The sequence below is a fragment of the Rhea pennata genome, chromosome 3 (genome assembly GCF_028389875.1).
Source record: "Rhea pennata isolate bPtePen1 chromosome 3, bPtePen1.pri, whole genome shotgun sequence".
Taxonomy (NCBI): Eukaryota; Metazoa; Chordata; class Aves; order Rheiformes; family Rheidae; genus Rhea; species Rhea pennata.
This window is the reverse complement of record NC_084665.1, coordinates 36,771,308-36,795,501: the sequence shown is the minus strand read 5'-3', so window position 1 is coordinate 36,795,501 and position 24,194 is coordinate 36,771,308. Positions and strand designations below refer to the sequence as shown.

At 47.6% G+C, this 24,194-nt stretch overlaps 1 protein-coding gene across 4 annotated transcripts in view; it reads left to right on the top strand.

Moving 5' to 3' along the window:
* The first annotated feature begins 8,446 nt into the window (after positions 1-8,446).
* The window catches only part of TJAP1 (tight junction associated protein 1), a 40,542-nt gene continuing 24,794 nt past the window's right edge, over positions 8,447-24,194 (top strand). Inside the window, exons 1-2 of one of the 4 annotated variants that reach the window (XM_062572031.1) lie at positions 8,447-8,573; positions 9,573-9,647. The gene's annotated coding sequence lies outside the window, so the exon portion shown is untranslated. Of the gene's footprint in view, positions 8,574-8,930; positions 8,956-8,990; positions 9,473-9,572; positions 9,648-24,194 lie in introns of those variants that run through there. The other 3 variants (XM_062572032.1, XM_062572035.1, XM_062572033.1) reach the window with 3 other exon arrangements.

Here is a 24,194-nt window from a genome sequence, read left to right as displayed (position 1 = left end):
GCCGCTTGCCCCGCCATGTGCCAGCTGCAGCCTCCCTCCCATGCTGTCCTTCCAGCGCACCATCACCACTCCCAGCAAGACAGAAAGTTTACCTGTCAAAACCAGCTGGGGCTGCTTCCCTTTCTTCCAGCGTCTGGAACCTGCACCTTGGAGACAGCTGGACATCAGGGGCAGGGAGCAGATGCTGGGCTGAGGGAACAGGTGATATTGCCTCTTCTCCACCGAGGAACCTTCCCCGGAGCGAGGAGAGAAAGAAACACTTTCCTGTGCAGAAGTCCAGAGAAACTCACCCCTTTCTGCCCACTCTAATCCCTCGAGAGAGGCAGCGGAGCGGCACAAACCAGCTGGAGAAAGACCACAAACAGCTCCGAGCTGCCAACTCAAATTATCATCGTGTCCTGCAGCTCTTGGTCCCGGTCACCCCCTCTGCCTTACCCGTGCACACACGCTGCGCGGCACCAGCCCGGGGTCTCTGGGATAAAACAAATGTTCTCCCCCATCCCACCCCCCTTGCTTTTCCCATTCCACCCCAGCCCACAACAAACATCAGCAGCTCGCCGGCCCTGCAGCCATGTAACCCAACCCCGGCCATTGTTCCCCCTTCCCCAAGGTCTATATTTGACTCTGCGGCAGCACCATGTCTGCGTGTATGTGTGTGTGTGTGTGTTCACTGCACACGCACGCTCCGATATTTGTTCAGAGCCTCATTCCCCAGATGCCCGGGATTGCTTAGAAATAGCTTCCATGGGCAGTAGGTGTTTGTGCCTGCGGTGGAGAAGTGGAGGGGGTGGGCGAAAAAGAGGCAGGGAGAGGGTGAAGGTCGAAGGTGGAAAAGCGCCCGGCTCTTCCCTCGCAATTTTCAGCATTTCAGTGATCTGCTGCCCCTCACAAAGTGGCTGGGGTGAAATGCAGCTATGCACACACTCAACAGCAAAGTGGGACTGGGGATAGACCTGAGGAATGGTGGAGATAAGGCCTGTCTATGGTGTTGGTGAAACCATCCTGTTTCACCCTGCCCTCAGTTTAGCTTTCTGGCGGTAAAGCGGCATTTCAGCCTCCAAAAACTCTTTCAAACTCTCCTATGTCTGATGGCTGAGACCACCAGATATAGCAAAGGGAAGGGAGGTACCAGTTCCCTCGACCCTCATGGCTTTGCAAGAGGTGCCTCTGCATGTGGGAACTGCCCTGGGATTCACCCTCCTCCATTTCAGTATTGCATTAAGAGTAGCCACCTCGGGCTACCCCGGGCTGTATTTTGTGTTTTCCCAAAGCCTCCAGGAATGTCACCAAAGCCCAGTGTCACATTCCCTGTGACCCTGAAGTCGCTGGACTCAGCATGAGCCTCTTTTATTTGCATCCTTTGTGGCCTGCCAAGCACTTGGCAAAATTGAAAATAAGTACAATCAAAATTAGTGACAGGAAGGATCTCCTTTATCCTAAACACCGATGACCTGGGGAGCTTATTGCCACTGGATAACAAGGAAAGGCATTCAGTAGGCTTTAAGAAATAACTGGACATTCATACAGACTGCAAGAATAAATAGTGATGATTCTGAAGAGAGCTCCAAAGAGGTACGAACCCTCCTGCTCTAAGGCATTGAAGATAAGCTCTAGGCTCAGAAGTAAAGAAGAGCTTTCCACAAGGGCAGGTTCTTGGGTGATTTTGCACAGGGTAATTCTCGTACCTTCTTCTGAACTGAGAGTCCTCTCTCCTGGCCTTTGGAAAGGAAGGACGCTTGGTCTGAGGAGACACCATCCACACACTCCCACTAAACAGCTATGGGCAGGGGGCATCCAGTGAGCTTTTCCTTTCGCCAGGACCAAGCAGGGATGAGCTGTACCATAATTCCTGCGGAATCTATGAGATTTTCTGGAGATGCAGTTCCCTACCCAAGCCTCTCACTGTCAGCCTGCCTTTTCTCCACCCTGTGCCAGGAGGCCTTTTTGCGCACACTGGACCCCATACAGTTGTTCTGTTGGCCTCATAGGATCTACAGCTAAAATCTGACTGCTGGGCCACTCCAGTAAAACAGATCCTACAAGTCTAGAAGAGAGCACATGCCAGCTGTAATCAACTTTAGCTCAATACTTGGCAGCCTTCAAGCCTGTTGTGAGGGGCTGGAAAAACAAGCTGAAGTCACACATTATTTTGAGATACACATTACCCACACTCCGAGTACTTCTTTCCAAGATAGGACAGAGTTGCCAGAAAAACAGAAAAAAAAAAAAAAAGAAAAAAAAAAAAAAGAAATCCTGGAGGCAAAAGGAATTAGACCTGAAGAGGGAGGCACAGGGGTAGACAGTGCTGCATGGAGAGTGCCTGGAGAAAACAAGTATTATCATCAGTCCCTCCACAGATCAAAAAGATTGCATCACTGCCCTTCAAAAAACCCCAGTGAGTTATTTTAAAATGTGTAGGGTCCTGTTTTTCCCTGTGATTTTTGGCTTCTCTTTGCCTGTGTGTGACAGTCAGTGTCACAGCTCTCTCACGGGCATAGATGTCAGAGGTGTACCAGTTCCCCCTGTCTCCCACCACCAAGAGGAGGCCAGGTAGGACTGGGGCAGGAAGGAGAAGCTGGCAGGGGATGTCTGCCAAGCCTTCCATTTACTGGCACCTTTGGGTGCCCCTAAGCCTGCCTCCAGCCATGCCTTCTCCCTTTCTTTTTGCCTTTCCAGCTGGCAGCTGTAGCAATGCAACCTTCCGATCTCCCACTGGGAGTGTGCAAGCATTTAATGGGAGGCTCTTGAACCAAGCGGTTTGAGCTTCCTCTGAGCTTGTCTCTGAGCTTGCTCCTGGGTATTTACAGAGGTTCGCATATCTTGCTCTTTGCAGTGAAACCTGGCAGGAGAGTCTGTTGCAGTGGATTTCAAAGTCATTTCATAAAACTGCAGCCCATGCTTAGAAAGGCTTAAACCCTGGGTGCAAAGGATGGGAGGCCGTAATTAACAGCCCCAAGGGATGCGGACTGTGGGGGGGGGGGGAGAGGAGGGAGGGTAGTTGCAGACTGGCTGGCTCCTTGGACTTCAACAGCTCTCGTGAAGCAGGGAAGTGGTGTGCTCAGCCAGGCACCAACCGTGTCCTAGGGAAAGGTAATTCCTCCCCAGCTTGCCTGGACCTGTCCCTATAAACAACGAGAGCTGCACAGGGAAAGGAGCACTGCAGAGACTTCACAAGAAAGGTCTCTCCAAGCTGCAGGAGCAAGCTAGGCACACAGAAGAGCTCCTCAGGAGACGACACACAGCCACGTGCCTTTATCTGACAGAGCCTGCGGGTCCCTGCCCTGCCCGCAGCAGCAGGCAAGGGCTGAGGGATCAGCCCCCCATTTGTGGGCCTCAGTGAAGTGCCATGCCCAACAACCTGGCATGCATGTGCACAGTGACCTGCCTTCCCCTCGCGTGCGGGTGAGCGCTCTGTTCCCACCCAGGTGAAGCCCAGTCTGTTGGTACAAGCAGGTGAGACCCAGCATCATGCCCGAACCGCCACCACCTCCCTGCACATGCTCCAGGGAAGACATCCCACTTTCCTCTGCACACACTTTTAATACCGTTCATTTCAAACACTTTATTAGCATGACAAGCTAAACGAGTTTTGACAAAAGGGAGTGGATTCAGAGCCCCTGGAGTCTCTGTAGGAGGCCAACACTATTATTCCAGCCTTTGCTTCTGGATAGTGTTTTGTCTTGCATTCGAGCAGCCATTCTGCCGCTCGAGCATGCGTGCCATTTCTGTCCTTGTCTTCATCAGGCCAAATGGCCAGCATGGAAGGCTATCTGTTCTTCAGTGTCTGTTGCATGGTGGCACCCATAGCCTGCTGGGGTGAGAGCTTTACAGAGGGAGTTGGTGGGGCAAAGTGAGGCCATCCGGGGCCATGGTAGCATGGGAGATGGGAAACTGCAGTGCTGGGGCAGCTCCATTGCTCCCTCCCTGGAGCAATGGCAACTGTGGCATGGGGCCCGGCTGGGGACAGGTTTTTTCTGGCAGAATTTGTTGTCCAAGGTCAAAGCCCTGCAGAGGGCTTCGGAGGGGTCCCACGCAGAGCCCTGAGGCCACAAGGAGTCAGAGTTGGAGGCATCTGTGCAGGGCTTACTGCAAGGGCTAGGCCTGGTTCAACAGGTGAGTGTGGATAGAGTCAGTGGTGAGCAGAGGGACCGGGTGGGGGGGGGGTGACACAACCAATCACCTGAGGTCACAAGGCCCCACCTTCTGCTACTTGCCCCCCTGAGAGAGACACACACCAGTGCAAAGCAAGCACAGAGCATACAAATCCACACCAGTCAGGATTTTGTGGTTGCCCCATCACAAAAGACTGCATCAGGCCCAGGGAAAAAGGCAAAACAGAGTAGCTGTCACGCTTGATTTTATGGCTAGCTATAAGTGGCCAGTAGGGGTCACTGATATCTATTTTATCTTATTTTATTTTTATTTTATTTTATTTATATATATATGTAAATATTTATAAATATATGAAATGTAAATAGGCATCAATTGCAATGGGGAATGCTGATATGCAATGTATTAATCAGGTATACAGGTTAGGAAAAAGTGCCCCTATATACGTTTGAAATACCAGCATAAGCCATGCAACATTCTCTGCTCCAACTCCATAATGACATGAAACCACTGAGCAATGCCAAGAGCCAGAGTATTGTTCTCCAGTTCTGCCTTCAGCCTCCATATTCTCAGAGATGCTTTGCTTACTCAACCTGCAAGCAGAATATTGTGCCTGCTTGTCTTTCTGTGCACAATTATATCCCAACCATGATGAGTGCCTGTAGGCAGTCCCATAAGAGACAGCATTTTAGGTTGGGATGGGTCAGCACAGTTCTGTTCTTCAGCCGTTGTTGCTGGGGATCCTGTCAGCAAAATGTTCGCCTGTAAAAAACTCCAGGTATTTTTTGAGAGTTTCATCTCCACGTTAAAATTGGGCCCCAGCCTTCATTCTTCTGTAGTGGGATGGATTAAACTATACACGCAGGTTTTGTTAGCAGCTGTTTTACTGGTGGGTTGTATTTGTCTGGTAGATGCATGCTCCAGGCATACTGGCAGGATGTGTTTGGCTGTCCAGTTCTGCATCCACAGACATGTTTAGTTGTCCCAGGCTGGCTGGGCTTGGCTGTTCTTATTGTTCCTGAGAGGCTGTTGTTTTTGCGTGCTGGGCTCCTGTTGTATGGGCATATTCCAGCGTGCAGGCTCTGTTCACATGTGTGTTAGGGTTTTTGGTTTGGGGGAGCTCAGCTGATCCACGTAGCCTCTTCCCACTCTGAGGGTTTCTCAGGTCTAGCGAGGAATGCTCTGAGCACCCTTTTCAGGCAGCTGAAGTTGGAGAAGTTGTGGAGCAGGCAAGTGTTTCCTAAGAGCTCCTTCGTGATTGCAGCATCCTAGAAGGACAAAAAGGGACTTCGTGCAGCTCTCAGGCGGGTGGAGACCTCCAGTCACGTCTCTGGGAATGATACCACATCTCAGTCTCCCCAGCCGTTTGGGAATCTGAGAGGGCCAAGCCTGCACTGCCTTCTTCTGGTGGGGAGACATTACTTCCGGTGTCTACTGCATCACCAGCTAAGGTTGTAGGCGCTTTACAAAATAGAGGGATTTGTCCCTTCATAGGGTGGCACCTGCCCCTCCAGGGGTTCCTTTTATACAGTTACAGGGGTCTATATAAAGTGCTGCCGGTTGGAAAGTATTTTGAAGAGATTCCTCCCTGCTCTTTGCTAAGGGTCATAAATTCAGCTGGTATTTGAGAGAATCTCAAATGTACTTCCAGAACTGTTTGCTGAGGGCTTTAGCATCCACCAGAGGCCCCTTAAAATAAAGGGATTATTGGGAGTCAAGTGTTAGATTACCTGGTGCTTGTTAATTGAACTTCAGAGGCTTTAGTGAGCAACTGGCTCTAGCAGAGAGTGGTGCTTTGGTATTAATGGTGTTATATAAATGAACATAGTTTAACATAACGTCATGGTTCTGCATCATGTCACATCTCTGGGTTCAGGGCAATGGTGAACCCAGCTCACAAGCATACCAGAAAAAAGGCAGGATGGATGGGCACGAAGAGAGAAAGAGAGAGAGAGGAACTGCGGGAGTCAAGGACTTCTGGATCTGAGGAAAGAGTGCTTTCCAGTGCTCAGAGCAGGTGATTAGTGGTCAGGCACCTTGAGTTCAATTTCTGTCTCTCTTTTGCTGTTTGACCTTAGGATCTGATTTTGAGAAGTGCTGAGCTTAATGGAAGCTGTAAATGCTGAGACCATCTAAAAATCAGGCTCTCTCCTTCTTGTGGGGCTCATTTCACCTAGACTAGTAAAATGCTTGAAGATTCTACTGTGACAGATCACACACACACACACACACACACACAAAAAAAAAAAAAAAAAAAAAAAAAAAAGGCAAGGGACTCTAATCATTGCTCCCGTCAGTGTGTACCCACGGAAACCTGAACAGAGCACAACTGTGAAGGCTCCAAGGCAGGAAGGCCCAGTGGAAATGAGAAACCTTGTCGGCTATGAAAATTTCATCAGCTGGGGCTAGGGAAGCAAGAATCTGGAAGTGCAGAGCAGATGGACAGCCTGGATTCTTGGAGCTATTGTCCTTCTGCTTGTTATCTGACTCCGGCACAGGGAGGATTTGGAGAATTTATGGGGGCACAAGTACTGAAGGCTTTCTTGAAATATCCCTGGCTGACGCGTGGCATGGTACAGAAGGCACTTACTGGGTGCACAGCAGACGTTTTTTGCACAATATTCCCAAGGTCATGCAAGCAGGGTCCTGCTCAGCGCCTGCCTTTCATTGTGTAAGAGAAGAGATCATTTAGGCAGAGTAAGCAGCACTGCAAGCCTTCTACTACCTGAGCGCAAATCCGAAGGCTTCATAAATATACCAAGTTTAGAAATACCGCCCAAATGCTATCAGAACCTTTTCAAACTGTGCAAAATTTCCTCTTGACTTGGCTCAATTTATTACCATACAGGTATGTTAGTGAAAAAATAATAGGAAGAGGGGCAGAGGGTGAGTAAGGCTATGGAATGGGTATGAGAGGCAATGGGCAAAGTACATGTGCGAGCTTAGAGCAAAATAAATGGGGCAATTTGAATCAAAATCAAAATGCACTGACTTGCTGAAGTCCCAAGGCTGGAACAACAGACTGATTTGCAGATAAACACTGAAGGCCATTACCAAAGGCGAGTAGTTGAGGATGCTAGGGGAGACGTGTCATATGTGTTAAAGCTGTTAGTGTAGGCATTATCAAAATCATGTTGTGTCCAGGTGTGAATAGCTTTTGTCTGCCTTTGGCTGGTATACACCATCCTCGACCCCTCTTCTTTCAGAGGCAGGCAGTTCTTTGTGGGGGTTTTAGGCGGGTTTTTCCATTCACCGCTCTTCCTCTCTCCCTCCTTCTCCACCTGGCCCTACAGATGTGGTTATACTTCCATGATGATTTCCCTAGTGACAGGCTGTGATGTGCCCCAGGACTGACTCCGCTGTACAGCCGTCCTGAGGACAGGGGAAGGAGGGTTTCTGCGGCAATGAGGCACATAAGAAGGAAGAGGAGCTGTGATTATGGACGCTGGCTCCCAGTAAATTGTCCTGGCTGGTGAAGGTCCGAAGAGGACGGATCACCCCCAGTTACCGAGACCTCGTGTCAGGATCCTGAGTGCACCAGCGGACTCTGATTGCCCCAAACAGCCGATACCCATCTGTCTCTGCAATACGCCTCTGCAACCTCATCCCTGCTCCTCGAAGGGGTTTAGCTGCCTCTGTTCAAGGTCTGCTCTGACACGGGACAACTTTGGGTCCCGCGAGGTAACCAAGGGCTGCAGCTCCGCTGCACCCATGTCCTTAAACACGCCGGAAGCCGTTTCCACGCTCCCCGTTTCCTCCCCGAGGGCGTACAGGATCCGGCTGGTGGGAGATCTCCGTGCCGTGCCCTCTGTGGCACCGCTCGGGCTGCGGGGCTGGCCCGGGAGATCCACAGGTGCAGCTGGGCTAAACACGGCCACAGGCAGCCTCAGGGCGTGACTGTGCTAGCAGGCCTCCCCTCGGGGCCCGCCGCGACCGCTCCCCACCGAGACCCCCGGCGGGACACCTCCCCGCGGCCTCGCACCAGGTACCGGGGCGGAGGCCGCTGCCCCCGGGCCGCTGCCCCGCCGGAGGCGGCCGCGGGCGCCCCGCGGCCCGGGGCAAGGCCAGGGCAGCGCGCCCCTGCCCCCCGCCCCGGCGGACACTTGGTTTCGCTCATTCTCCCCCCACCGCCCCTCCGCGCAGCCTCGTTGGTTTCGTCCCCTCGCCCCTCTCCCCCCACCCCACCCCCGGCGTTGCCGTGGCGACGGGCGAGACGCGCCGCCCCGGCCGCCGCCGTGCGTGGCCCCGCCCCCGCCCGTGCTGCTCGATGACGCAGATGCGCCGCGGCGTGGGGATTCCGCCGGATTACCCGGCGTGCCCCGCGGCAAAATGGCGGCCTGAGGCGAGAGCGTGGGGCCGGGCCGAGCGGCGGCAAAGTTTGGGGCGGGCCCGAGGCGGGGCCGAACCGGGGCCGAACCGGCCGCAAAGTCCCCGGGACCCCGGGCGGAGCCGCGCCCTAGCGGGTCAGAGCCGGGCTGGGGCCCCGCGGGCGGGCAGCGCGCAGCTCGACCGGTTGGGGACCGAGCCCGGGCCCGGGCGGGGCTCCCGCGCGTCGGCCCCGGCCCGGCCCGGCCCGGCCCTCCCGGGCGGGCTGCTCGAGCGGGGGCCACCCCTGCTCCGCCTGCGGCCCGGCGTGGAAGGAGGTGTTGGAGTCCTCTGTGAGGGCATCGGGCCGAGACGGGCGGCGCCGCAGGCGAAAAGGGCCGGGCCGGGTCGGGCGGTAGTTGGGGGCCGGGGCCGGAGGGTGGTAGAGCCACGGCCTCGGCCTGGGAGGAGCTGTCCCGGTGCGGGGAGGGGGGGACGCGGGACACCTCGGCCTAGGGCAGTGGGGAGCCGCCCTTCTCGGTGTGTATGTGTAGGGGAGGCCTGTGGTGGGAAACGGCAGGCTGCACCAGGTCTGCTCAGGGTGTAGCCATGTCTTGGTGACAGAGAAGTAGGGGTTACGGGGAATGAGGGAATGGTGTCTGTGCAGGGAAGGTTGCTGGAGTCAGAGCTACCAAAGGGAACAAGTCTGGGCCTGTGTGTATGTTAAGGAACCAGAGTACAACTGAAAGAATTGGAAGGAAGGGAGCAGCACTCCCCTGGTGCCAAAGCTGGCAAGGGGGAAACGGGAAGGTCTCTGCCAGCCTCTCTAGTGTAGTTGGTGCTTCCTACTGCTGAGTTATTGAGCAGCTCCTGGGAGCAAGGGGCGATGTTAAAGAAAAACAGATGAACAATAGATACTGAACTGCATCTGGCTCTGGGCTGAAGCACAGAGCATGAAGTGGAGTAAAAATGCTAATAAACCGATTTTTCAATGGGCAGAAGATTTGTATTGGTAGGTGTGAAGGTGTGCAAGTGATACATCTGGCAGATCTGAGAGGTACCATGTGAATGTTGTCCACTTCAAAGAATCATCCATCAAATCTAGATGGTTCCATGCTAGAGAAAGCTTTTCAGAGGTATGCATCTATATTTTACAGAATCAGAGACAGAACTGACATAAAGGGACTACATAAGAGGAAGCAATGAATCCTTGTTGAGGCATCAGACAGCAGGTAAGAAAGCCAGGAATGAGCTGATGCTGAGTTCTTTTTGTCCCACTACTTATATTTTTAAGAATATGTCGAGCACATACTTGGCGAAGTGTCCCTCTCTAGGATGTTCTTTTCATCATGGCAAGTTCTCTGTGTAATTACAAGGGCTGAAATTTTTTCGAAAGATCTGACTCTTGGGATGATTACAATGCCAAAGTTAGGTAGTTTTAGTGATCCTCTGTTCTGTTAGGTTATTTCTTCCACTATGATGTTTTTTTTCTGCCCCTGTTTTAATTGATACCCTGAAGGATGGTGCGGGTGCACTACTGGTCTTTTGGTGTTCTCCTGAATTCACGGTTGAGATCCCATTAAGGTAACAATTTGGTATCTAAGAGTTGGTCCTATGAAATTTGTTCAGCCCTTTCACTTATTTGTCAAGTCACTTTTAGTTCAGCTCCTTTGTTTTCTCTTTATTTGTTACTCAAATGCTGCAAAAAAGCTTATGTATCCCAGCGGTGCTATGCATACATTGTATTTCAGCCTCTGGATGTTAGATCAGCATTTAAACTAGCAGATCCTAGCTGTGGTGTCGGAAGGTTCGGGCTTTAAATTCCTTCCAGGAATTGCGGGAATACATTTTAGAAGGGCAAGCAAAGTTCCCAAGTGCAGCCCATGGCTAGCTTCATCTTTAATATTAACATGGTACTTAGGTCAGGAGGAGATGTTACATGTGAAGACCTGTTGCCTTTTCAAACCAGCTGTTTGAACCAAAGATGACCTTGCATTCTTTTCCAATCTTTTCCTAGTAGTTCTTGGCCACTGATACATCACTTGTTTTGCAGCTCTGAGATCCTGAATTCTTATCTTCCCCATTCACTCTTAGAACAACCATGAAGCTTAGTATTCTGGAAAAATAGTTTAGGGAAGAGGTATAGTCCTTTGCTTGTTTACCTCTTTCTGTCCCAGAGCAGGATAAACAAAGTTGGATAAGATAGTGGGTGGTTTTGGTGAATGAGCTAATGTGGAGGGTACCCGAGCCATCTTGGAGAAAGAATTTGTGGCGTTTGGTGTGGTGTTTAAGATGCTTTTAAAAAGGCAAAGAAAGATAAAGGTTTTTTAACAACAAAATTATTGGAACACAGAAAAATGTGACTATATTTTTCAGTAGTTTTCTGAAGTGGAGTTGATGCTTATGAGTCATGGAAGCTGATAACCTTTATTTCCCAAGGAAGTATTGCCCTAATATCAAAAAGTGAGCTCCCTAACTTGCTGAAGTATCTACTGCATTTTAAGGAGGATGCACTGAAAACTAGCAGGAGACTTCCGTGCATCACCATCTCTACCAAAGAAATATTTCTGTAAGTTACTTTATAATATATTAACCTTGTTGTATCCTTGTGAGCAAAAGCCTAGCTTTTACAGCCCAGAGGGACAATAATAATGTAGTAAGGTCCCTTACCCTCTGCCTTTCATGGTGCTAGGAGAAATGCTATATATGGGATTCTCAAATGAGTCTGGGTAGGATGAGTTTTGAGGACAGGATTCCTCCACTATGAAATGAGGGTCCTATCTGATTTCCTTCCAACTCATCCCTGCTCTCTTGACCATAGTTGTCAGGAGCTGGAATTGTCATTGTGGACAGAACAGGATTTCTTGGCTATTAGATTTGGTTGTTTTTTTGGAAGTAAATTTAAGTCCTGAAGTTAGACACATCCACCTCCTTGCTTGAAAGCTTTGATGGGGAAAATATCCCCTCCTTGTAAGAAACCTTGAACTACGGACAGTATGTGTGTTTGTGGCGTTTTTTAGCTAGCTGGTGCTGAGAATGTGTATTTTTTTTGTCACTAGTAACTGAATACATGTGATGCTTTTCTCCATTTTATACAGGACTGCAAAAGAGCCATGTGAATAATGTCTGTAAATTGGGCTAATGCCTTTGGGATCAAATTGTCCATTTTGTTTCCATGGCAGTTCCCCAACCTAAGGGCTTTTGTCATCTTCTATATTGGCTGTATCTGCAACTGGTATAGGAAAAATGTTACTTTTTTAAATTGAGCTGATTAGAGGGAAAGATGACCTATGGTCAGAATTCTGAACTAGAATGTAGGACATGTAATGTCTACCGCAGGTTTATTGTGTGAGCATGTTCAGATCATTCTTCTTTTTGGTCTTCATTCTTTGGTTGCAAAATATGATGAATACACATCTTACTGAGGATTTGGAGAAGAGTCAGAAAATTGCTGTAAGGTGCTTGGATAACTGTAGTGATGAATACTGTAGTAAAGCTTAGTGGAGAGCTTAGTGGAGGAGAAGAAATGAAAAGAACATGCGAAGCTGTGACTTAAAAATGAAGCAGACTCTTGTGTGGTCCACTGTCTTTCATATTCTGTAGCACGGTGAAATTGTTGTGGAGTGCAAGTCTGGCCCTGCCTTGTTTAAAGCAAGTGGGCACTCTTGTGATGTTTAAAGCAAATGGTTCCCTTCCCAAGATCTCTGTGCTTGTTTCCACTGCTTGTAAGACCTTATCTGGCTGTATCTTTGTCTTAGATTCCTCCCTTCACTTTTCTGCCCCCTTATTTGTTATAGACTTGGAAATTGTTCTCTTTCTTGCCAGCATGTTAGTGTACGATCTTATTGCTAATATGTTCAGACATAGATGGCCAAGAGCAGTGGCTCACAGTCTGTCTCATATTTGGAATGTCAAGAGCCACCCTCTCTGGAGTATCCTCCTGGGAGCTGAGCTTAGGAAGGAAATGGCTGTGTAGGAGTGTGAGAATAGCGTTGCAATGGTTGGAATGCAGGATAAGCATCACTTGGGTGGGCTCAGTTTTCCTCTGCTTTTTTCAACAATGCTGGGTGCCAAGTCTGAGGAAGACTGCTGTGGAGAGGTGAAGCAGCTGGAATGTATTCTTCAGCTGAGATGAATGCAATTCAGTAGAACTGATAGGCATCAAACTGAATAATGATTTTAAAGTATTTTCACATGATGTCTAATCTGTGGAAATTCACTACCACATAATAGCACTGAGGCTAAGCTGAGCAGGATTCAGAAAAGATCAAGCGCTTCTGAGTGGAAATGTTCAGACTTGCTTTAGCTAAAGTACTTGTTTTAGAAGGCGTATTTTTTGGGCATAACCCAACCTCTAATAGGTAAAGGTTAGGAAAAAGGACAATTCATTCCGTAATTGTCCACTGGGACTTCTTGCACTTTCTTCTAATGTATTGGCCTGTGTCAGAGACTAAATATTGAATCACACTTATTTGCTATGTTAGATTACCTACCAACCTTCCCTTTTGTGAAAACTGCATTAAAAACCCACAAAAAACAACAAAAAACCCAAGCCCAATTGATCTGTGTAGCCCTAGTAGTTGAGAATTTTAAGCTATGGAAAAAAAGGAGTGCTTGGAAAGATAGCACAGCCTGTAAATGAGGATTGTGTTTTATGTGTGAATGCCTAGACATAAAGTATTGTCTCTTTACTCCAAGTGGTCAGGCAAGGTGCTTTATGCTTCTTGGCTGTGCTTCTAAGAGGGAAAAGTGTGTGGAGTTTGGCCTCTACACACTGCAGTCTTGTAGTGGACTTTAGTCAGAAAACAGCTGACTGTTTTCTAGTCTAAAAGCTATGCTAGTGAGATCCAGTATGTTTTGGCATGAGCCTTAATTTCCTTGTATTTAGGAAGACACAATCTGTCCTGCACTCTTGTCCCAACTGTGGTGAGGACCAAGAGAGTTATTAGTGCTTCTTGATCACATAGATGTGAACTGAATTTGGTGGACAAGCCGGTAAAGGTAAGTGGCAGCGGTATGGAGATCTGTTCAAGAGGACATTTGTTTGTAACGTCCGCCTTACTGCGGAGGGAACTGCTCAAGGTAAGAGCAGAGAGGGAGGACTTTCAGAGCTTAGAGAAGGTCATGCAGGCCTTGAGATCTGTGTATGGATGCCCTCCTTATGGGCTATTCTGGAAAAAACACCAGTGATTTAGGGCACAGCTTTACCCTTTTATGGCAGGCGTAACTGCTATAAATGGATGAAGGGCTACTAACTTTCACAGAAATTGTCTGTGTGATGCTGAGGGAATACAGATAAAATGTGGAATGGGTCAGGATTGGAACATATGATCCCCTGCAGAAGGGTAGGCTGTTGTTTTAGGGACTTTTGCACAGGACATCTGACCTGCTGCTAGTGGCAGGAGAGAACGATTTTAAATTTCAGATTTTTAACAGTTGACAAATCACAACTGTGAGTCCCACAGTACCTCCTCTTTCTTGCCTGAATTCCACATTTGTATTTTGTCCCTATGATAAACTTGGCTTTGGCAATGTTGTAGGAATCCGAACTGAATCTTCTTGCTCTTGTTTCAAGTCTTGGTTGTCCAACTGCATTATTGTAACATTTGTGCATGAGTGGTTCTGAAATGAGAAGGAATAGATAAAGTAGTTTCTCTTAACTGTTGCAGAATTACACTTACGCTTATAAAAAGCCTTAGGCAAGTTTTACTTCATAGTATTTGTTTCAAAGGAATATAAGATATTTTCCCAAGATGATAATTAGATAATCATTGTGGCAGTAAGGTTTTTTTTGACCATTGTTTTAGCATATGCTACTCAGAGTAACTGTACTCAGGCCTTGGTATGTGTTGCTGCACGTGCTTTATACAATTCCCAAAGATGCCTTGCTCCGTCTCCTAAATTAGATTTCATCCTGCAACTTTGCTGTTCCTTAGTGAGGGCTATGTTGTTGCCTGGTGGGAAAGTTAAATTCTAGTGAGGTGACTTGAAATCTAGCCGATCTAAAATGAGCAAAAAGTGATTGCAGTTTCTTTTACTGTTCTGGATATTTTTGTATGTTTTTATTTGTATCTTTCCCCTCTCCTTTTTAAGAAATCTTCCCCTTTCACTTTTATGTGTGTGTGTGTGTGTTGGGGGGGGATTTGTATTGTATGCACAACCCTATCAAACAGGGGAAAAGAAAATAATAGAAATCAGCAGAATACTTTGTTTAAATTAGGATTGCTTAAAGTAACCTTTCATGAGAAGGATCTTCTTTGGGTTCACAGCTTTTCTTTAAGTGGTATCGTTTTTCTGAGCAGAAAGCATCTCATGCGCTAAAGCACGCGAAATATATTTTTTGAATTTTGGAATTGAATTTCTAAGCATTGTTCATGCACTGGGTATGTAAGTGCTAGGAAATACAAACTTTGCTCAGAAAGATTTTCTCAGATAACTGTTTTTTGCTAGCAACACACTTTGCTAGCAGGAGATGTCTGTGTCAGTACTCGCTGCAGTTTCTGCTAGGGCTGGTAAGGAGTGTAATTTTTGGAAAGCTTCTCATGCCAGGTGGAGTTGATTCCTGAAAGCAAATAGCCCTTCCTGAACTGCAGATTTTTTTGCAGAGTCTGGCTGTAAGTGTATCCATTTTTCCTCAATTTGTTGGTGTTTTGTAATAGGTTCCCAGGTGTGTTTGAAATGGCTGTAACAGGATTCAGTGTAGTCAATGCTCCAGCTGGGTGGGGAGAGCTGTATTACTATGTAGCTCCAGAGATGATTTACTACCTGACTGACAACTCGTAATATAAACATTAGTCCAAGCATGATCTTGTCCGAAAAGCCCGCCTACGCAGGGAGCCAGGAGTCTTCCTGCCACGCGCCATAAATCGTTTACGGTTTGCTCATGCTTGTGTATTTGAAAAACAGCTGTGTGTTGGGGATTAGCAGTTTGCAGAAGGCCCGTGTGGGGCTAAATTAGGGTCTCTTGCCCTGGTGGTGAATACTGGTAACAGAATAGCATGAGTGCTTCTCTGCAATGGAAAGCAATTTACTCTGGGAATGGGGGTGGGTGCAGGGTATACATTACGGTATGGCAGCCAGGGGAAAGAGCTGGTTTGCCATGCTTGCTAGCTCATCAACTGTGCTTGAATGCATGATTGACAGTTGTCCTGCATGGTGGGGGATTGAACAGTTGATTAGTAGCTAATTGTTTTTTATAGCCAGGATGCAGACAAACTACTTCTGTCTTGCCAGAGCTGAAGGACTGTAAAGGTTTGTTTGTTTGTTTGTTTTGTTTTGTTTTTGTACAGTGTGAAGTGTGGTTTCCCATGGACTAGCCCACAGTAGCAGAATCAGATTGTATACAAGGCCACCTGAGGCTTCACGACTAACTTTCAGCTTCTAGGAAAGATTTTACTGTGCCACTTGGATTTATTGTGGCATTGCAACTTCATTTCTCAAAGTCAAACTATTTTTGTGCTGTCTAGGATAGATTAAATTGCAGAGTTGATTAAAGTAACCATTCTTGAGAAGGGCTTTCTTCAAGTTCAGTTGGTACCTTGAGGTGTTTCTGTAATAAAGAAAGTACACAGATTTTGCTGTACTAGACAGGCCAGTTCAGATACTTTTTGTGCCAGATGAAGAACCAGCTTCTAAGGTAATGCAGATATCAGCAGATCATTTTCAGCTGGGTTGGTGTCTCCATCAACAAACCCTTTCTTGGGTGGGTTGGGTAAGAATCTGGATGGAATGTTTCAGCCAGGCTCCCCCCCCCCCAGATGCATCAGCTGAACACAAGGGCCTCCTGACTATACCATAAGCAGCCGTCAGGCCGCAGACAAAATGAGTGGACTCTGGGTGAAACAGGTCACTTGTTGCCAAATGACACAATTAGAAAAGTTCTGTTTTGCTGAAGCTGGTGCCCCTCTATGAAGTAGGAACATTTCCCTGGAGCTTCCTGCTTTGCTCTCCTCTGCACTTGGTTTGGAGGAAGTATCTGGAAGGGCTGATCCTGGGCTTGTCTAAGCCTCTATTTTTTTTTCTTACTCCTTTGGTGAAAGCTGTGCAGTTTATTTGATTGTTTGTGTATATGTGTACATGTGCACTTTGTTGAGATGGAGGCCAAATAGTATGAAATATGTTTGTGGCTGTTTGTGTGTGCATTAGAGATTTTGAAGACACCTTATAATGAGCTGTAGGTCATTTCATGTCAGATTGGCTAAGCTGCCATCAAGCTGGTTCTTTGTTCCTGCAGTGTGTGTGGACTGTGTATGTTTGGGGATCACAATTATCTGTCTCAAATTGAGAGGGCTTTCCTTCTGTTTCCTGCCTCCTCTATGCAGCCCAAGAAAAAAAACCACCTGATTCTGGACAGCTATTAACCTAGATACTAAATTAGATGCTTTTTTTCTTTCTTATATAGATTTTCCAGACATATACTGAGTGCTGGATGGAGGTGTATGTATGTGATTACATTTCAAGCTTTCTTTCCCCTTGCTGTTTTTGATGCTGCTGTGGGAATCCAGCCTTCCCTTTTCCTGCAAAATGATGTCAAGGAATTGCTGTCATCAGAGCAAAGCTCAAGCCACTTACCTCAAGGCTGTACCTCTCCAGGTCAGGACTTTGCTCGTCTTCCATGACAGCAGTTTGTTTATGAGCTTGCATTACCTAAATCTTCTGGGCTAGGTCTAAAGGGAATAATTCATGGCAGTGCAAATCGCAGCTCAAAAACTCTGGAATAGGTGAGGGAATGAAAGAATTGGGGTAGCAGTGAAGTTAACTCTTTCCCCCCCACACACCCTTCTTCTCCCCCCCCCCCCCACCCCGTTTCCTTGCCTGCCCGGCTGTGTAGTAGGTTAGCAGTACGTGTCTGTTCTCATTCTAATGAAAGTAGACTTTGTTCTCTGAAGACTGCTAATCATGCCCCATGGGAGTGTAATCAGTTATAAGGTATTTAATACAGTGCAGGTGAGAACAGGCTGCCTGGCCGGGCTGGCAGATTGCAACACTGCAGTTATAAAGGGCCCCTTTCCCCCACTCACCCGCCCACCAGTGGCAGGATAAGGGTTGTACCTTGAAACAGTATTAAGTGTATGAAAAATAAGGGTGTAGTGGAGGAGGGGAAAGGAGAGGCTGAAGAGGCAGCTCCTATTCCAGGAAGCAGACAGGTCTAAATGCTGCGAAAGCTGCAGCCATTGCAGGTTGCAGTGGTGAGACTTGTGGGAATTTGGGCACAGTCGCCATTGGAGTGGATTGCACAGAGATGGCTTTTGGCAACCTGTTGAGCAGCAGGGGCATCCATTCTCTCTGAATTAGGTTTTCTTCTGGTGGCTGGGGTTGGAGAGGTATGGAGTGGCTAGAAACAGAGAAGCTGTTTTTCCTGCATATGGTGATTGAGACACCTAATCTGTTTGGGTGCTTTTGTAAGTCCTGCCAGGCTTCTATTTATATCTTTGGATATAAATCTATTGGTAAATCTGGCCTTTCAGGCCTCTTTTTTTCCCAGGCACTAGAGCTAGTGCAGTAGCCTACCTTACAGTCTTGGAAGAAACTAAGTAGCTTGAGGCCTTGAATTTTAATAGGCATTGGAAATCAAGACTTCATCTGGTCTGCTCTAATTACCTAATACCAGACCATATCCCTCAGTGAGGGCCTTGAAATGCACATATAGGGTGTGGAGCAGCTGGGCCACAGGCTTATAAACCATCCCTGCTCTGGCGGCTTGCTAGATGCATCGGTATGTTCCTGAAGCTTGTGGCTATGTTGACCTTTCCCCTTCCAGGTTCCCCAGAGATTACGACATTTCAGCCCTTCACTGGTGCTGTTTGAATTTGCTGACACTGCTCTGTGCAGTGACAACACAGGGCTCCCTCTGTTTGTGTGTGCATCCCTCTCTGCTTCTTGGACAGCAGAAGAATATCCATTCTGCCATATCAGCTTGTGTTGCATAATTTCTCTCATTTTTATGTTGTGAAATTCTGCTCCTTTCTGACATCCGTTTGCTGAGTATCAGAACCTGCTGTGTGAAGTGTAGTGTATTGGAGTTCTCTTTGGAGACCTTTGGGGTATTGGTGCAGATTTAGGTGGAATATATCCTTGCTGCAGTGCTCATCAGAATGGTGGCTTTCCTGTTTCACATTGAGAGAACATTGGCTGTTAAGTTTTATAACTGGACTTCAGCACTGGGAAATGGGTTTTTAAGGGTAGGTTGATGGCTAATTGTATTACATAAAGTAAGTGCAGATTCACAACATGAGGGATTCACAATATGTCTTTTCTTTACATTGGCTTGAGGACATGGATAACTTGTAGCTCCTGCTGCATCCTCCAATCCCTTCCTTTTGGAGTAGCTTCCTGTTTGGGAAGAGTGGCTTCTGGAAGGCTTTGGAGTTTGAAGGAGTGCCATGTGGAAATGGAGTAGTGTTTTTCTGGCCAGAGCATAGGGTCTGCTTGTAAGTCTGAAATAGTGAGGTCCTGGGAGAAGAGGAATGTCATAGATCTTCATACACTGAGCTTTTATTCTCATAGTCATGTGAGTGACCAAGTGTCCATGCTGGTAGGGGGAGAATCGTGTACAATATGAAGATCAGATCTGTTTCTGTGAGTAGTGAGGACAGTGTCTGCGAAAGGACGTTGTGATAAGGAGGAGGTGATTGTATCTCAGAGAAGCTGGTTGACTTTAGGTAGAGGGGTTTCCTGAGGAATAAAAAAGGTCTGGATCCTTCCAAGCACCTTCGATGCCTGAAGTCAGCTTTCCATTCAACTGTGCCCACTCAGCACAGCAAGACTCAGTGTTGTGTTTGCCCCTTGTCTTATAGGAAATGTCAGGGAAATTCCCTTCCCAGGCTACTGCACAGAGCTCTGTTTCTGCCCTGGAATGTGGTTACTTCCCAGCCCTGATGGCTGCTCTTCTCCTCCCTCCAGCTTGCATGCCCTGTTGCTAACTGTTCTGCCTTGCTCTTTTTCTTGTGCCCCATGGCTCAAGACATCACCTGGAGAACTCTCCCACAGACAAGTCTGGGACTAAAGCTGTCGTAGGGTTCCTGGCAGTGGCAGGGCTGGCATGCGCGGGGCGTGTGGCGGGTGTGTGGGCTGGCTGCTTGTTTTCCTTCCCTGCCTGGCCAGGAATGCAATGTGTTTGCCTTCCTTGGCCTGTGGTTGCAGCCACATTCCTGCACTGGGAGTCAGTGAGGCGGCGGGGCGGCGTGCTGTTCATGCCCCCTGGCTACATGCTTTCAGCTCCACATCAAAGGTGTGTTTGGTGTGTAGCTTGTGCCATTCCTGGCCACACCTGGTGGCCTGCAGGCACGCAGGAGGTGGAGTCTGGCAGTGTTTGCAGATGGCATTCAGGGTTCAGACTGCTTCTTGCTTGTGGAAAGGCTGGAGCTGAGTCCATGCTAAACAACCCCAGGAATGCAGCGGGAGAGCCGAGCGGCACAGTCACTCCAGGGGCATGTCCTAGCAGCAATGTTTCCTTTATAGCTGCAGCAAAATAACTCATGCCTGCTCCTCCAAAGGAACTGACTGTTTGCTTGGGTGTGTTGTAGGGCTTAATTTACACTGATAAGGCCAATTAAGGTTGGCTTGTCCCCCTGCAGCCTTGTGTGCTTGTGGCAAATCAGCAGTTGATTGAGTGGCTCGTGCCATCAAGCTTCCCAGTACAAACTGTGTTGTACAGTTGTACATCCAGAGATGGAGCAAACCCAAGATTTAACCCCAGGCAGGAGAGCTTCCCCCAGTCAGTGGGGTAAACATTCTTATGTATCCACTGCAGCTGAACTGTTCCAGCTTGTTCTAAAAAAGCCTGTGTTTTCTGGCTAGCACCCCAACAGCTGGCAGTTGAGTCCTGGAAGTTTGGTGAGGAATGGCAGATCAGGATGCAGATGCATTATTCTGGGATCCTTGCCTTGATGTCTGGGCCAAACAGACACTAGTTTTCTATGGCCCTGTCATGCAAGCCATCCCTGCTCTCTTTTCCATAAATCCTTCATTTGCTTGGTACAGGGAAAGAAGGTCCCTTTTGGCAGTGCCATTGTGAGTATAGGGATGCTTTGCGCAAGGCTTGTAGAAAACACAGTTGAGCATCTTCTGTGTCCTGGGTAAGCCCTAGGCTGTTCAGTTCATTAAACAGTTTGTTTTGGTCTTTGGGACTTAGAGTTTTCCTTCTGGCAGTTCTCAGCAGTCTTGAATTCTGTGACCAGCCAGTTGCTTCCACATTAAAGTTTGTCTGCTATGGGAGACCTTCATACTACTATCCTTAGCTTTGGCTTTATAGCACAGTTGTTGCTTTCTGGCTGTTGCCACAGTCTCCAGCTCCATTGCTGCAGAACTACCATACCAGACCATGCCACTGTCTCTGGACAAGGCTGTATCACTTCTCAAATCAGGATCTCAATTTTAGATGGTTAGGAGAGTTGTTACTTGTTGCCAAAGACTCTTTTGATTGTGAAAAGATTGGAAATTATTTGTACTGGGCTCTCTTCTTCCCTGATTTCATATGGACTGTACATTTTATTTCAAGTTAATTGCCACTGATTGTCCTATTGTGAAGAAAAGTCTGTGTTGCCTGAATCTTCCTTCTCCTTCCTCTGTTGTGCAATACCGAACTGAACAATATGCCCTGTGGCAATGTGAAGTGTAGCAAAAGTATAAGGGAGTTTAAAATTGGATTATGTAGAAAGCTATTGATTGAACCTTTAAGTGTACATAATCATTGTGCATTTATTGTTGAGGCATTTCAGCTTTGTCATGAGATAGAGGCTACTGCTGCAAAAATAGGGGTCTTGCTTAGGATTAAACATTACTCCTGCTGGTGCTTTCTTGTTGACAGAAAGGGAGCTAGAATTAAATGGAGGTGATGTTGGCTGAGGAGGGTGGCCTCAGTCTTGTCCCTTTTCTTTCCCATCTGTGAATTTTAATACATGGTAGAGAGAAAGTGGCTAGTTCCTCAGCTTCGTTTTCCTGCTGGCCTTCAGGAAGATGAAGGAATCCTGGTCCCTGTGCTTTGGGGTCTGTGTCCAAACACCTCTGCTGAAGGGGATGCGCTCCTGTGGGTGCGTAGCAGTAACCCTCTCTGAGTAGTTAGATCTCCCCCTGGTGGGACAGGGAGCAGAAAGCAGCCCCACAGCCAGACAGTAAAATGAGGAAATTGATCTGGTCCTGGGGCACCTTGAGGCAGGAGCAGATGTGGTGGTGTTTCTGCAGTTAAGACATTCCTTAGTCCAGAGTCACAGCCTCTTTAGGCCCCGGCTCTTGCAGCTGCATGAAGCCCAAGGCATCAGCTGCCAGCTTGCTCTCAACACTGGACAGACACCTCTTCACAACATCTGTCTGGCGATACGTTGGTATTCCTCCAGTGTCTTTGTCCTTAGATGAGGGGAATTGCAAGCTGTTAGCTTCTTGAGTGGTTTAATCTAAGACATTTAAAAACAAACAAAAAAAGGTACTTGGAACGTGGTAGTTTGCTTTCTTTAGGATACGTGGGGCTGGTCATCTTCCAGTCTCAGTTAGAGCCCCTTGGAGGATAGGTGACAGGAGGGGGGACTTCAGAGGGCATGCTGAGAAAGAGAGATAGTAAACTGAAGTGAAGGTCTGCACAGAGCTCTCTTACAGAGAAGTCTAGAGGGAGGAGCTGTGTGAAGGAGAAAAGCCCATCTTCGCTGCTCAGAAGGAGATTTTTTTCCTTAACCTCAGAATAATTAACAAGCTTGTGCTATCCTAAAGGATAACGGCGGTAAAGACCAAGCACTTCAGTTTTGCAAGAGCAACACTAGGCAGGGGATGTAGTGCTAGTCAGGACAAGCTGGCCTTGTGGTAACACTGGCATGCCTGGCCCTCACTACAATTACCACTTGGGACAGTTCATGCTGGTTATTAGCAGTTGGGAACAACTTTGGTTTTAGCAGTGACAGCAAGCGTGAAAGAAGACAGTTGATGAAAGCTCTCACTCTGTTCCCAGGAAAGGCTGTGTCCGAGAGAAGTGAAGCAGGGGTGTCTGTGGTTATCCCCAAGGCAGAACGGTAGATGTAGGAAGTGTAATGCAGCATATAGAGAAGGACAAGTGGCCCATGACTGTTGGTGGCAGGCGGTCTTCAGTGCAGTCTGTAGGGCAGGGAGTAGAGGTGTAGGTCCTGTCGGTTAGGATCCTGCTGTTGAAAGGACTTATGGGAGGAGCCCGGGTGAATGTGAAGAGAAGAGCTATTGCCAGTTGCGTGCTCTGTACAGGTCAGCAATGAAAGATAAGTGGGTGGATCTGTTTGTTTTTCTTTAGGTGGATTAAGCTGTGTTGTATTTCTGTGACTAAACTTTTGGAATAAAATCTCTCAGCAGTCTGGTGATGCTGAAGAAGGCTAAGAGAATCATTAAAAAAAAAGAAAAAGAAAACAAAAAGAAAATCCAGCAGGCAAACTGAGGCAAGACTAACTACAGGGCCATACCACAAAAAAGGGAGAAGATGCTTCAGGGTTACGTTGTGCTTTGAGAACCATGCTGCTCCACTGTTTACAGAGTTGAGACAAGTTTTGTGCCTATTCTTGCCCTTGGCTCAGGCTCTGAATCTGCTAGGCCCGAAGCATGTTTTTGAAGCAGTGGCCTCTGGAGACTACTGCTGCCAGCATGTAGGTGTGGGTGCTCTGACACAAAGTGGTGCCTGGATACAAAGGCCACGTGGAAGTCTGTGGAGAATGTCTGATGCAGCTCCAGAGAAGGAAATGGCTAGGACTTAAATTGAGTGGGAGACATCCATGCTTAGGGGGAAGCGCTCTTTGTGAGGGAGTAAGTAGCGCTATCACTTTTAGCTTTTGGGAAGGCAAAGTAACAAGACTTGGTCAACTTTGGGAAAAGGCTGTGAACACTTCCTCTCTTCTTCTCTGGTTGGATGAGTTTGTTACCTTAATACCACCTCTGTCCCAGTGCTAAATGGCTTTTTGCTGCCAGCTCAAAAAAAAACTATTGCATGTTGTGTGTAAAGTGAGGATCAGGCTGGCTGGTTTAAGAATGACCTACTGCTGTCCTTACACAGCACTGGAGCGTGTAATTTTACTTCAGTACACTGACCATTGTCTGTATTCAGTGCTGTAGAGATCATAAAATATTTCTATGCTTAAAGATCTTCTCTGATAGATAGCACAGAAGATGGTTTAAGTTTCCATGGCAATGCTTCTGAATGTGCTTCTGTGTCACCAAAGAAAAGAGGGACTCTCAGCTAAGATTTGAGGGCTTTCTGTGACAAAGGGGATAAGGGGGAGACTGCGTGTTAGTTGTTTGCCTGCCTTTGGATAATGCCTCTGGCTGTGGCATATAATCTGGAGAAAGAGGAAGCTGACATTTGGCTAATGCCAGAGATGAACTATGTCGTGCAGACTACAACTGGACTCCTGGACATGCTTAACTGTTCAGCTACAGATGCAGCTGCACAATCACACAACAGTTAAGCCTGTACCATTCTCTGCCTCTCACATCTGACCATCTGCTAGGGAAAAGCTAATTAAACCAAAACGATTCCTACTAGGATTAAGCCCTAGCAGCAGAGGGAATTGAGCATAGTATAAATATTGTTCTCCTATTAATGGATGAGGGTAGCTGCTTTATTTGTATTTGTAAAGAATCCTAGGCTATTCAGCTTCTCTTTGTCAGGTAGAGGCTAAGTTCATACACACTTTTCTTCTTTTTATCCCAGTCGCTTCTGTTTTAGGTGCAAGAAATATGGCTGTGTCTTGCTGAATTTCCCTATACTGCATTTTTCAAAACACCTAAGGCTGTCTTCCTCCTACGTGAAGTTTCATGCAAATACAGTGCACAAA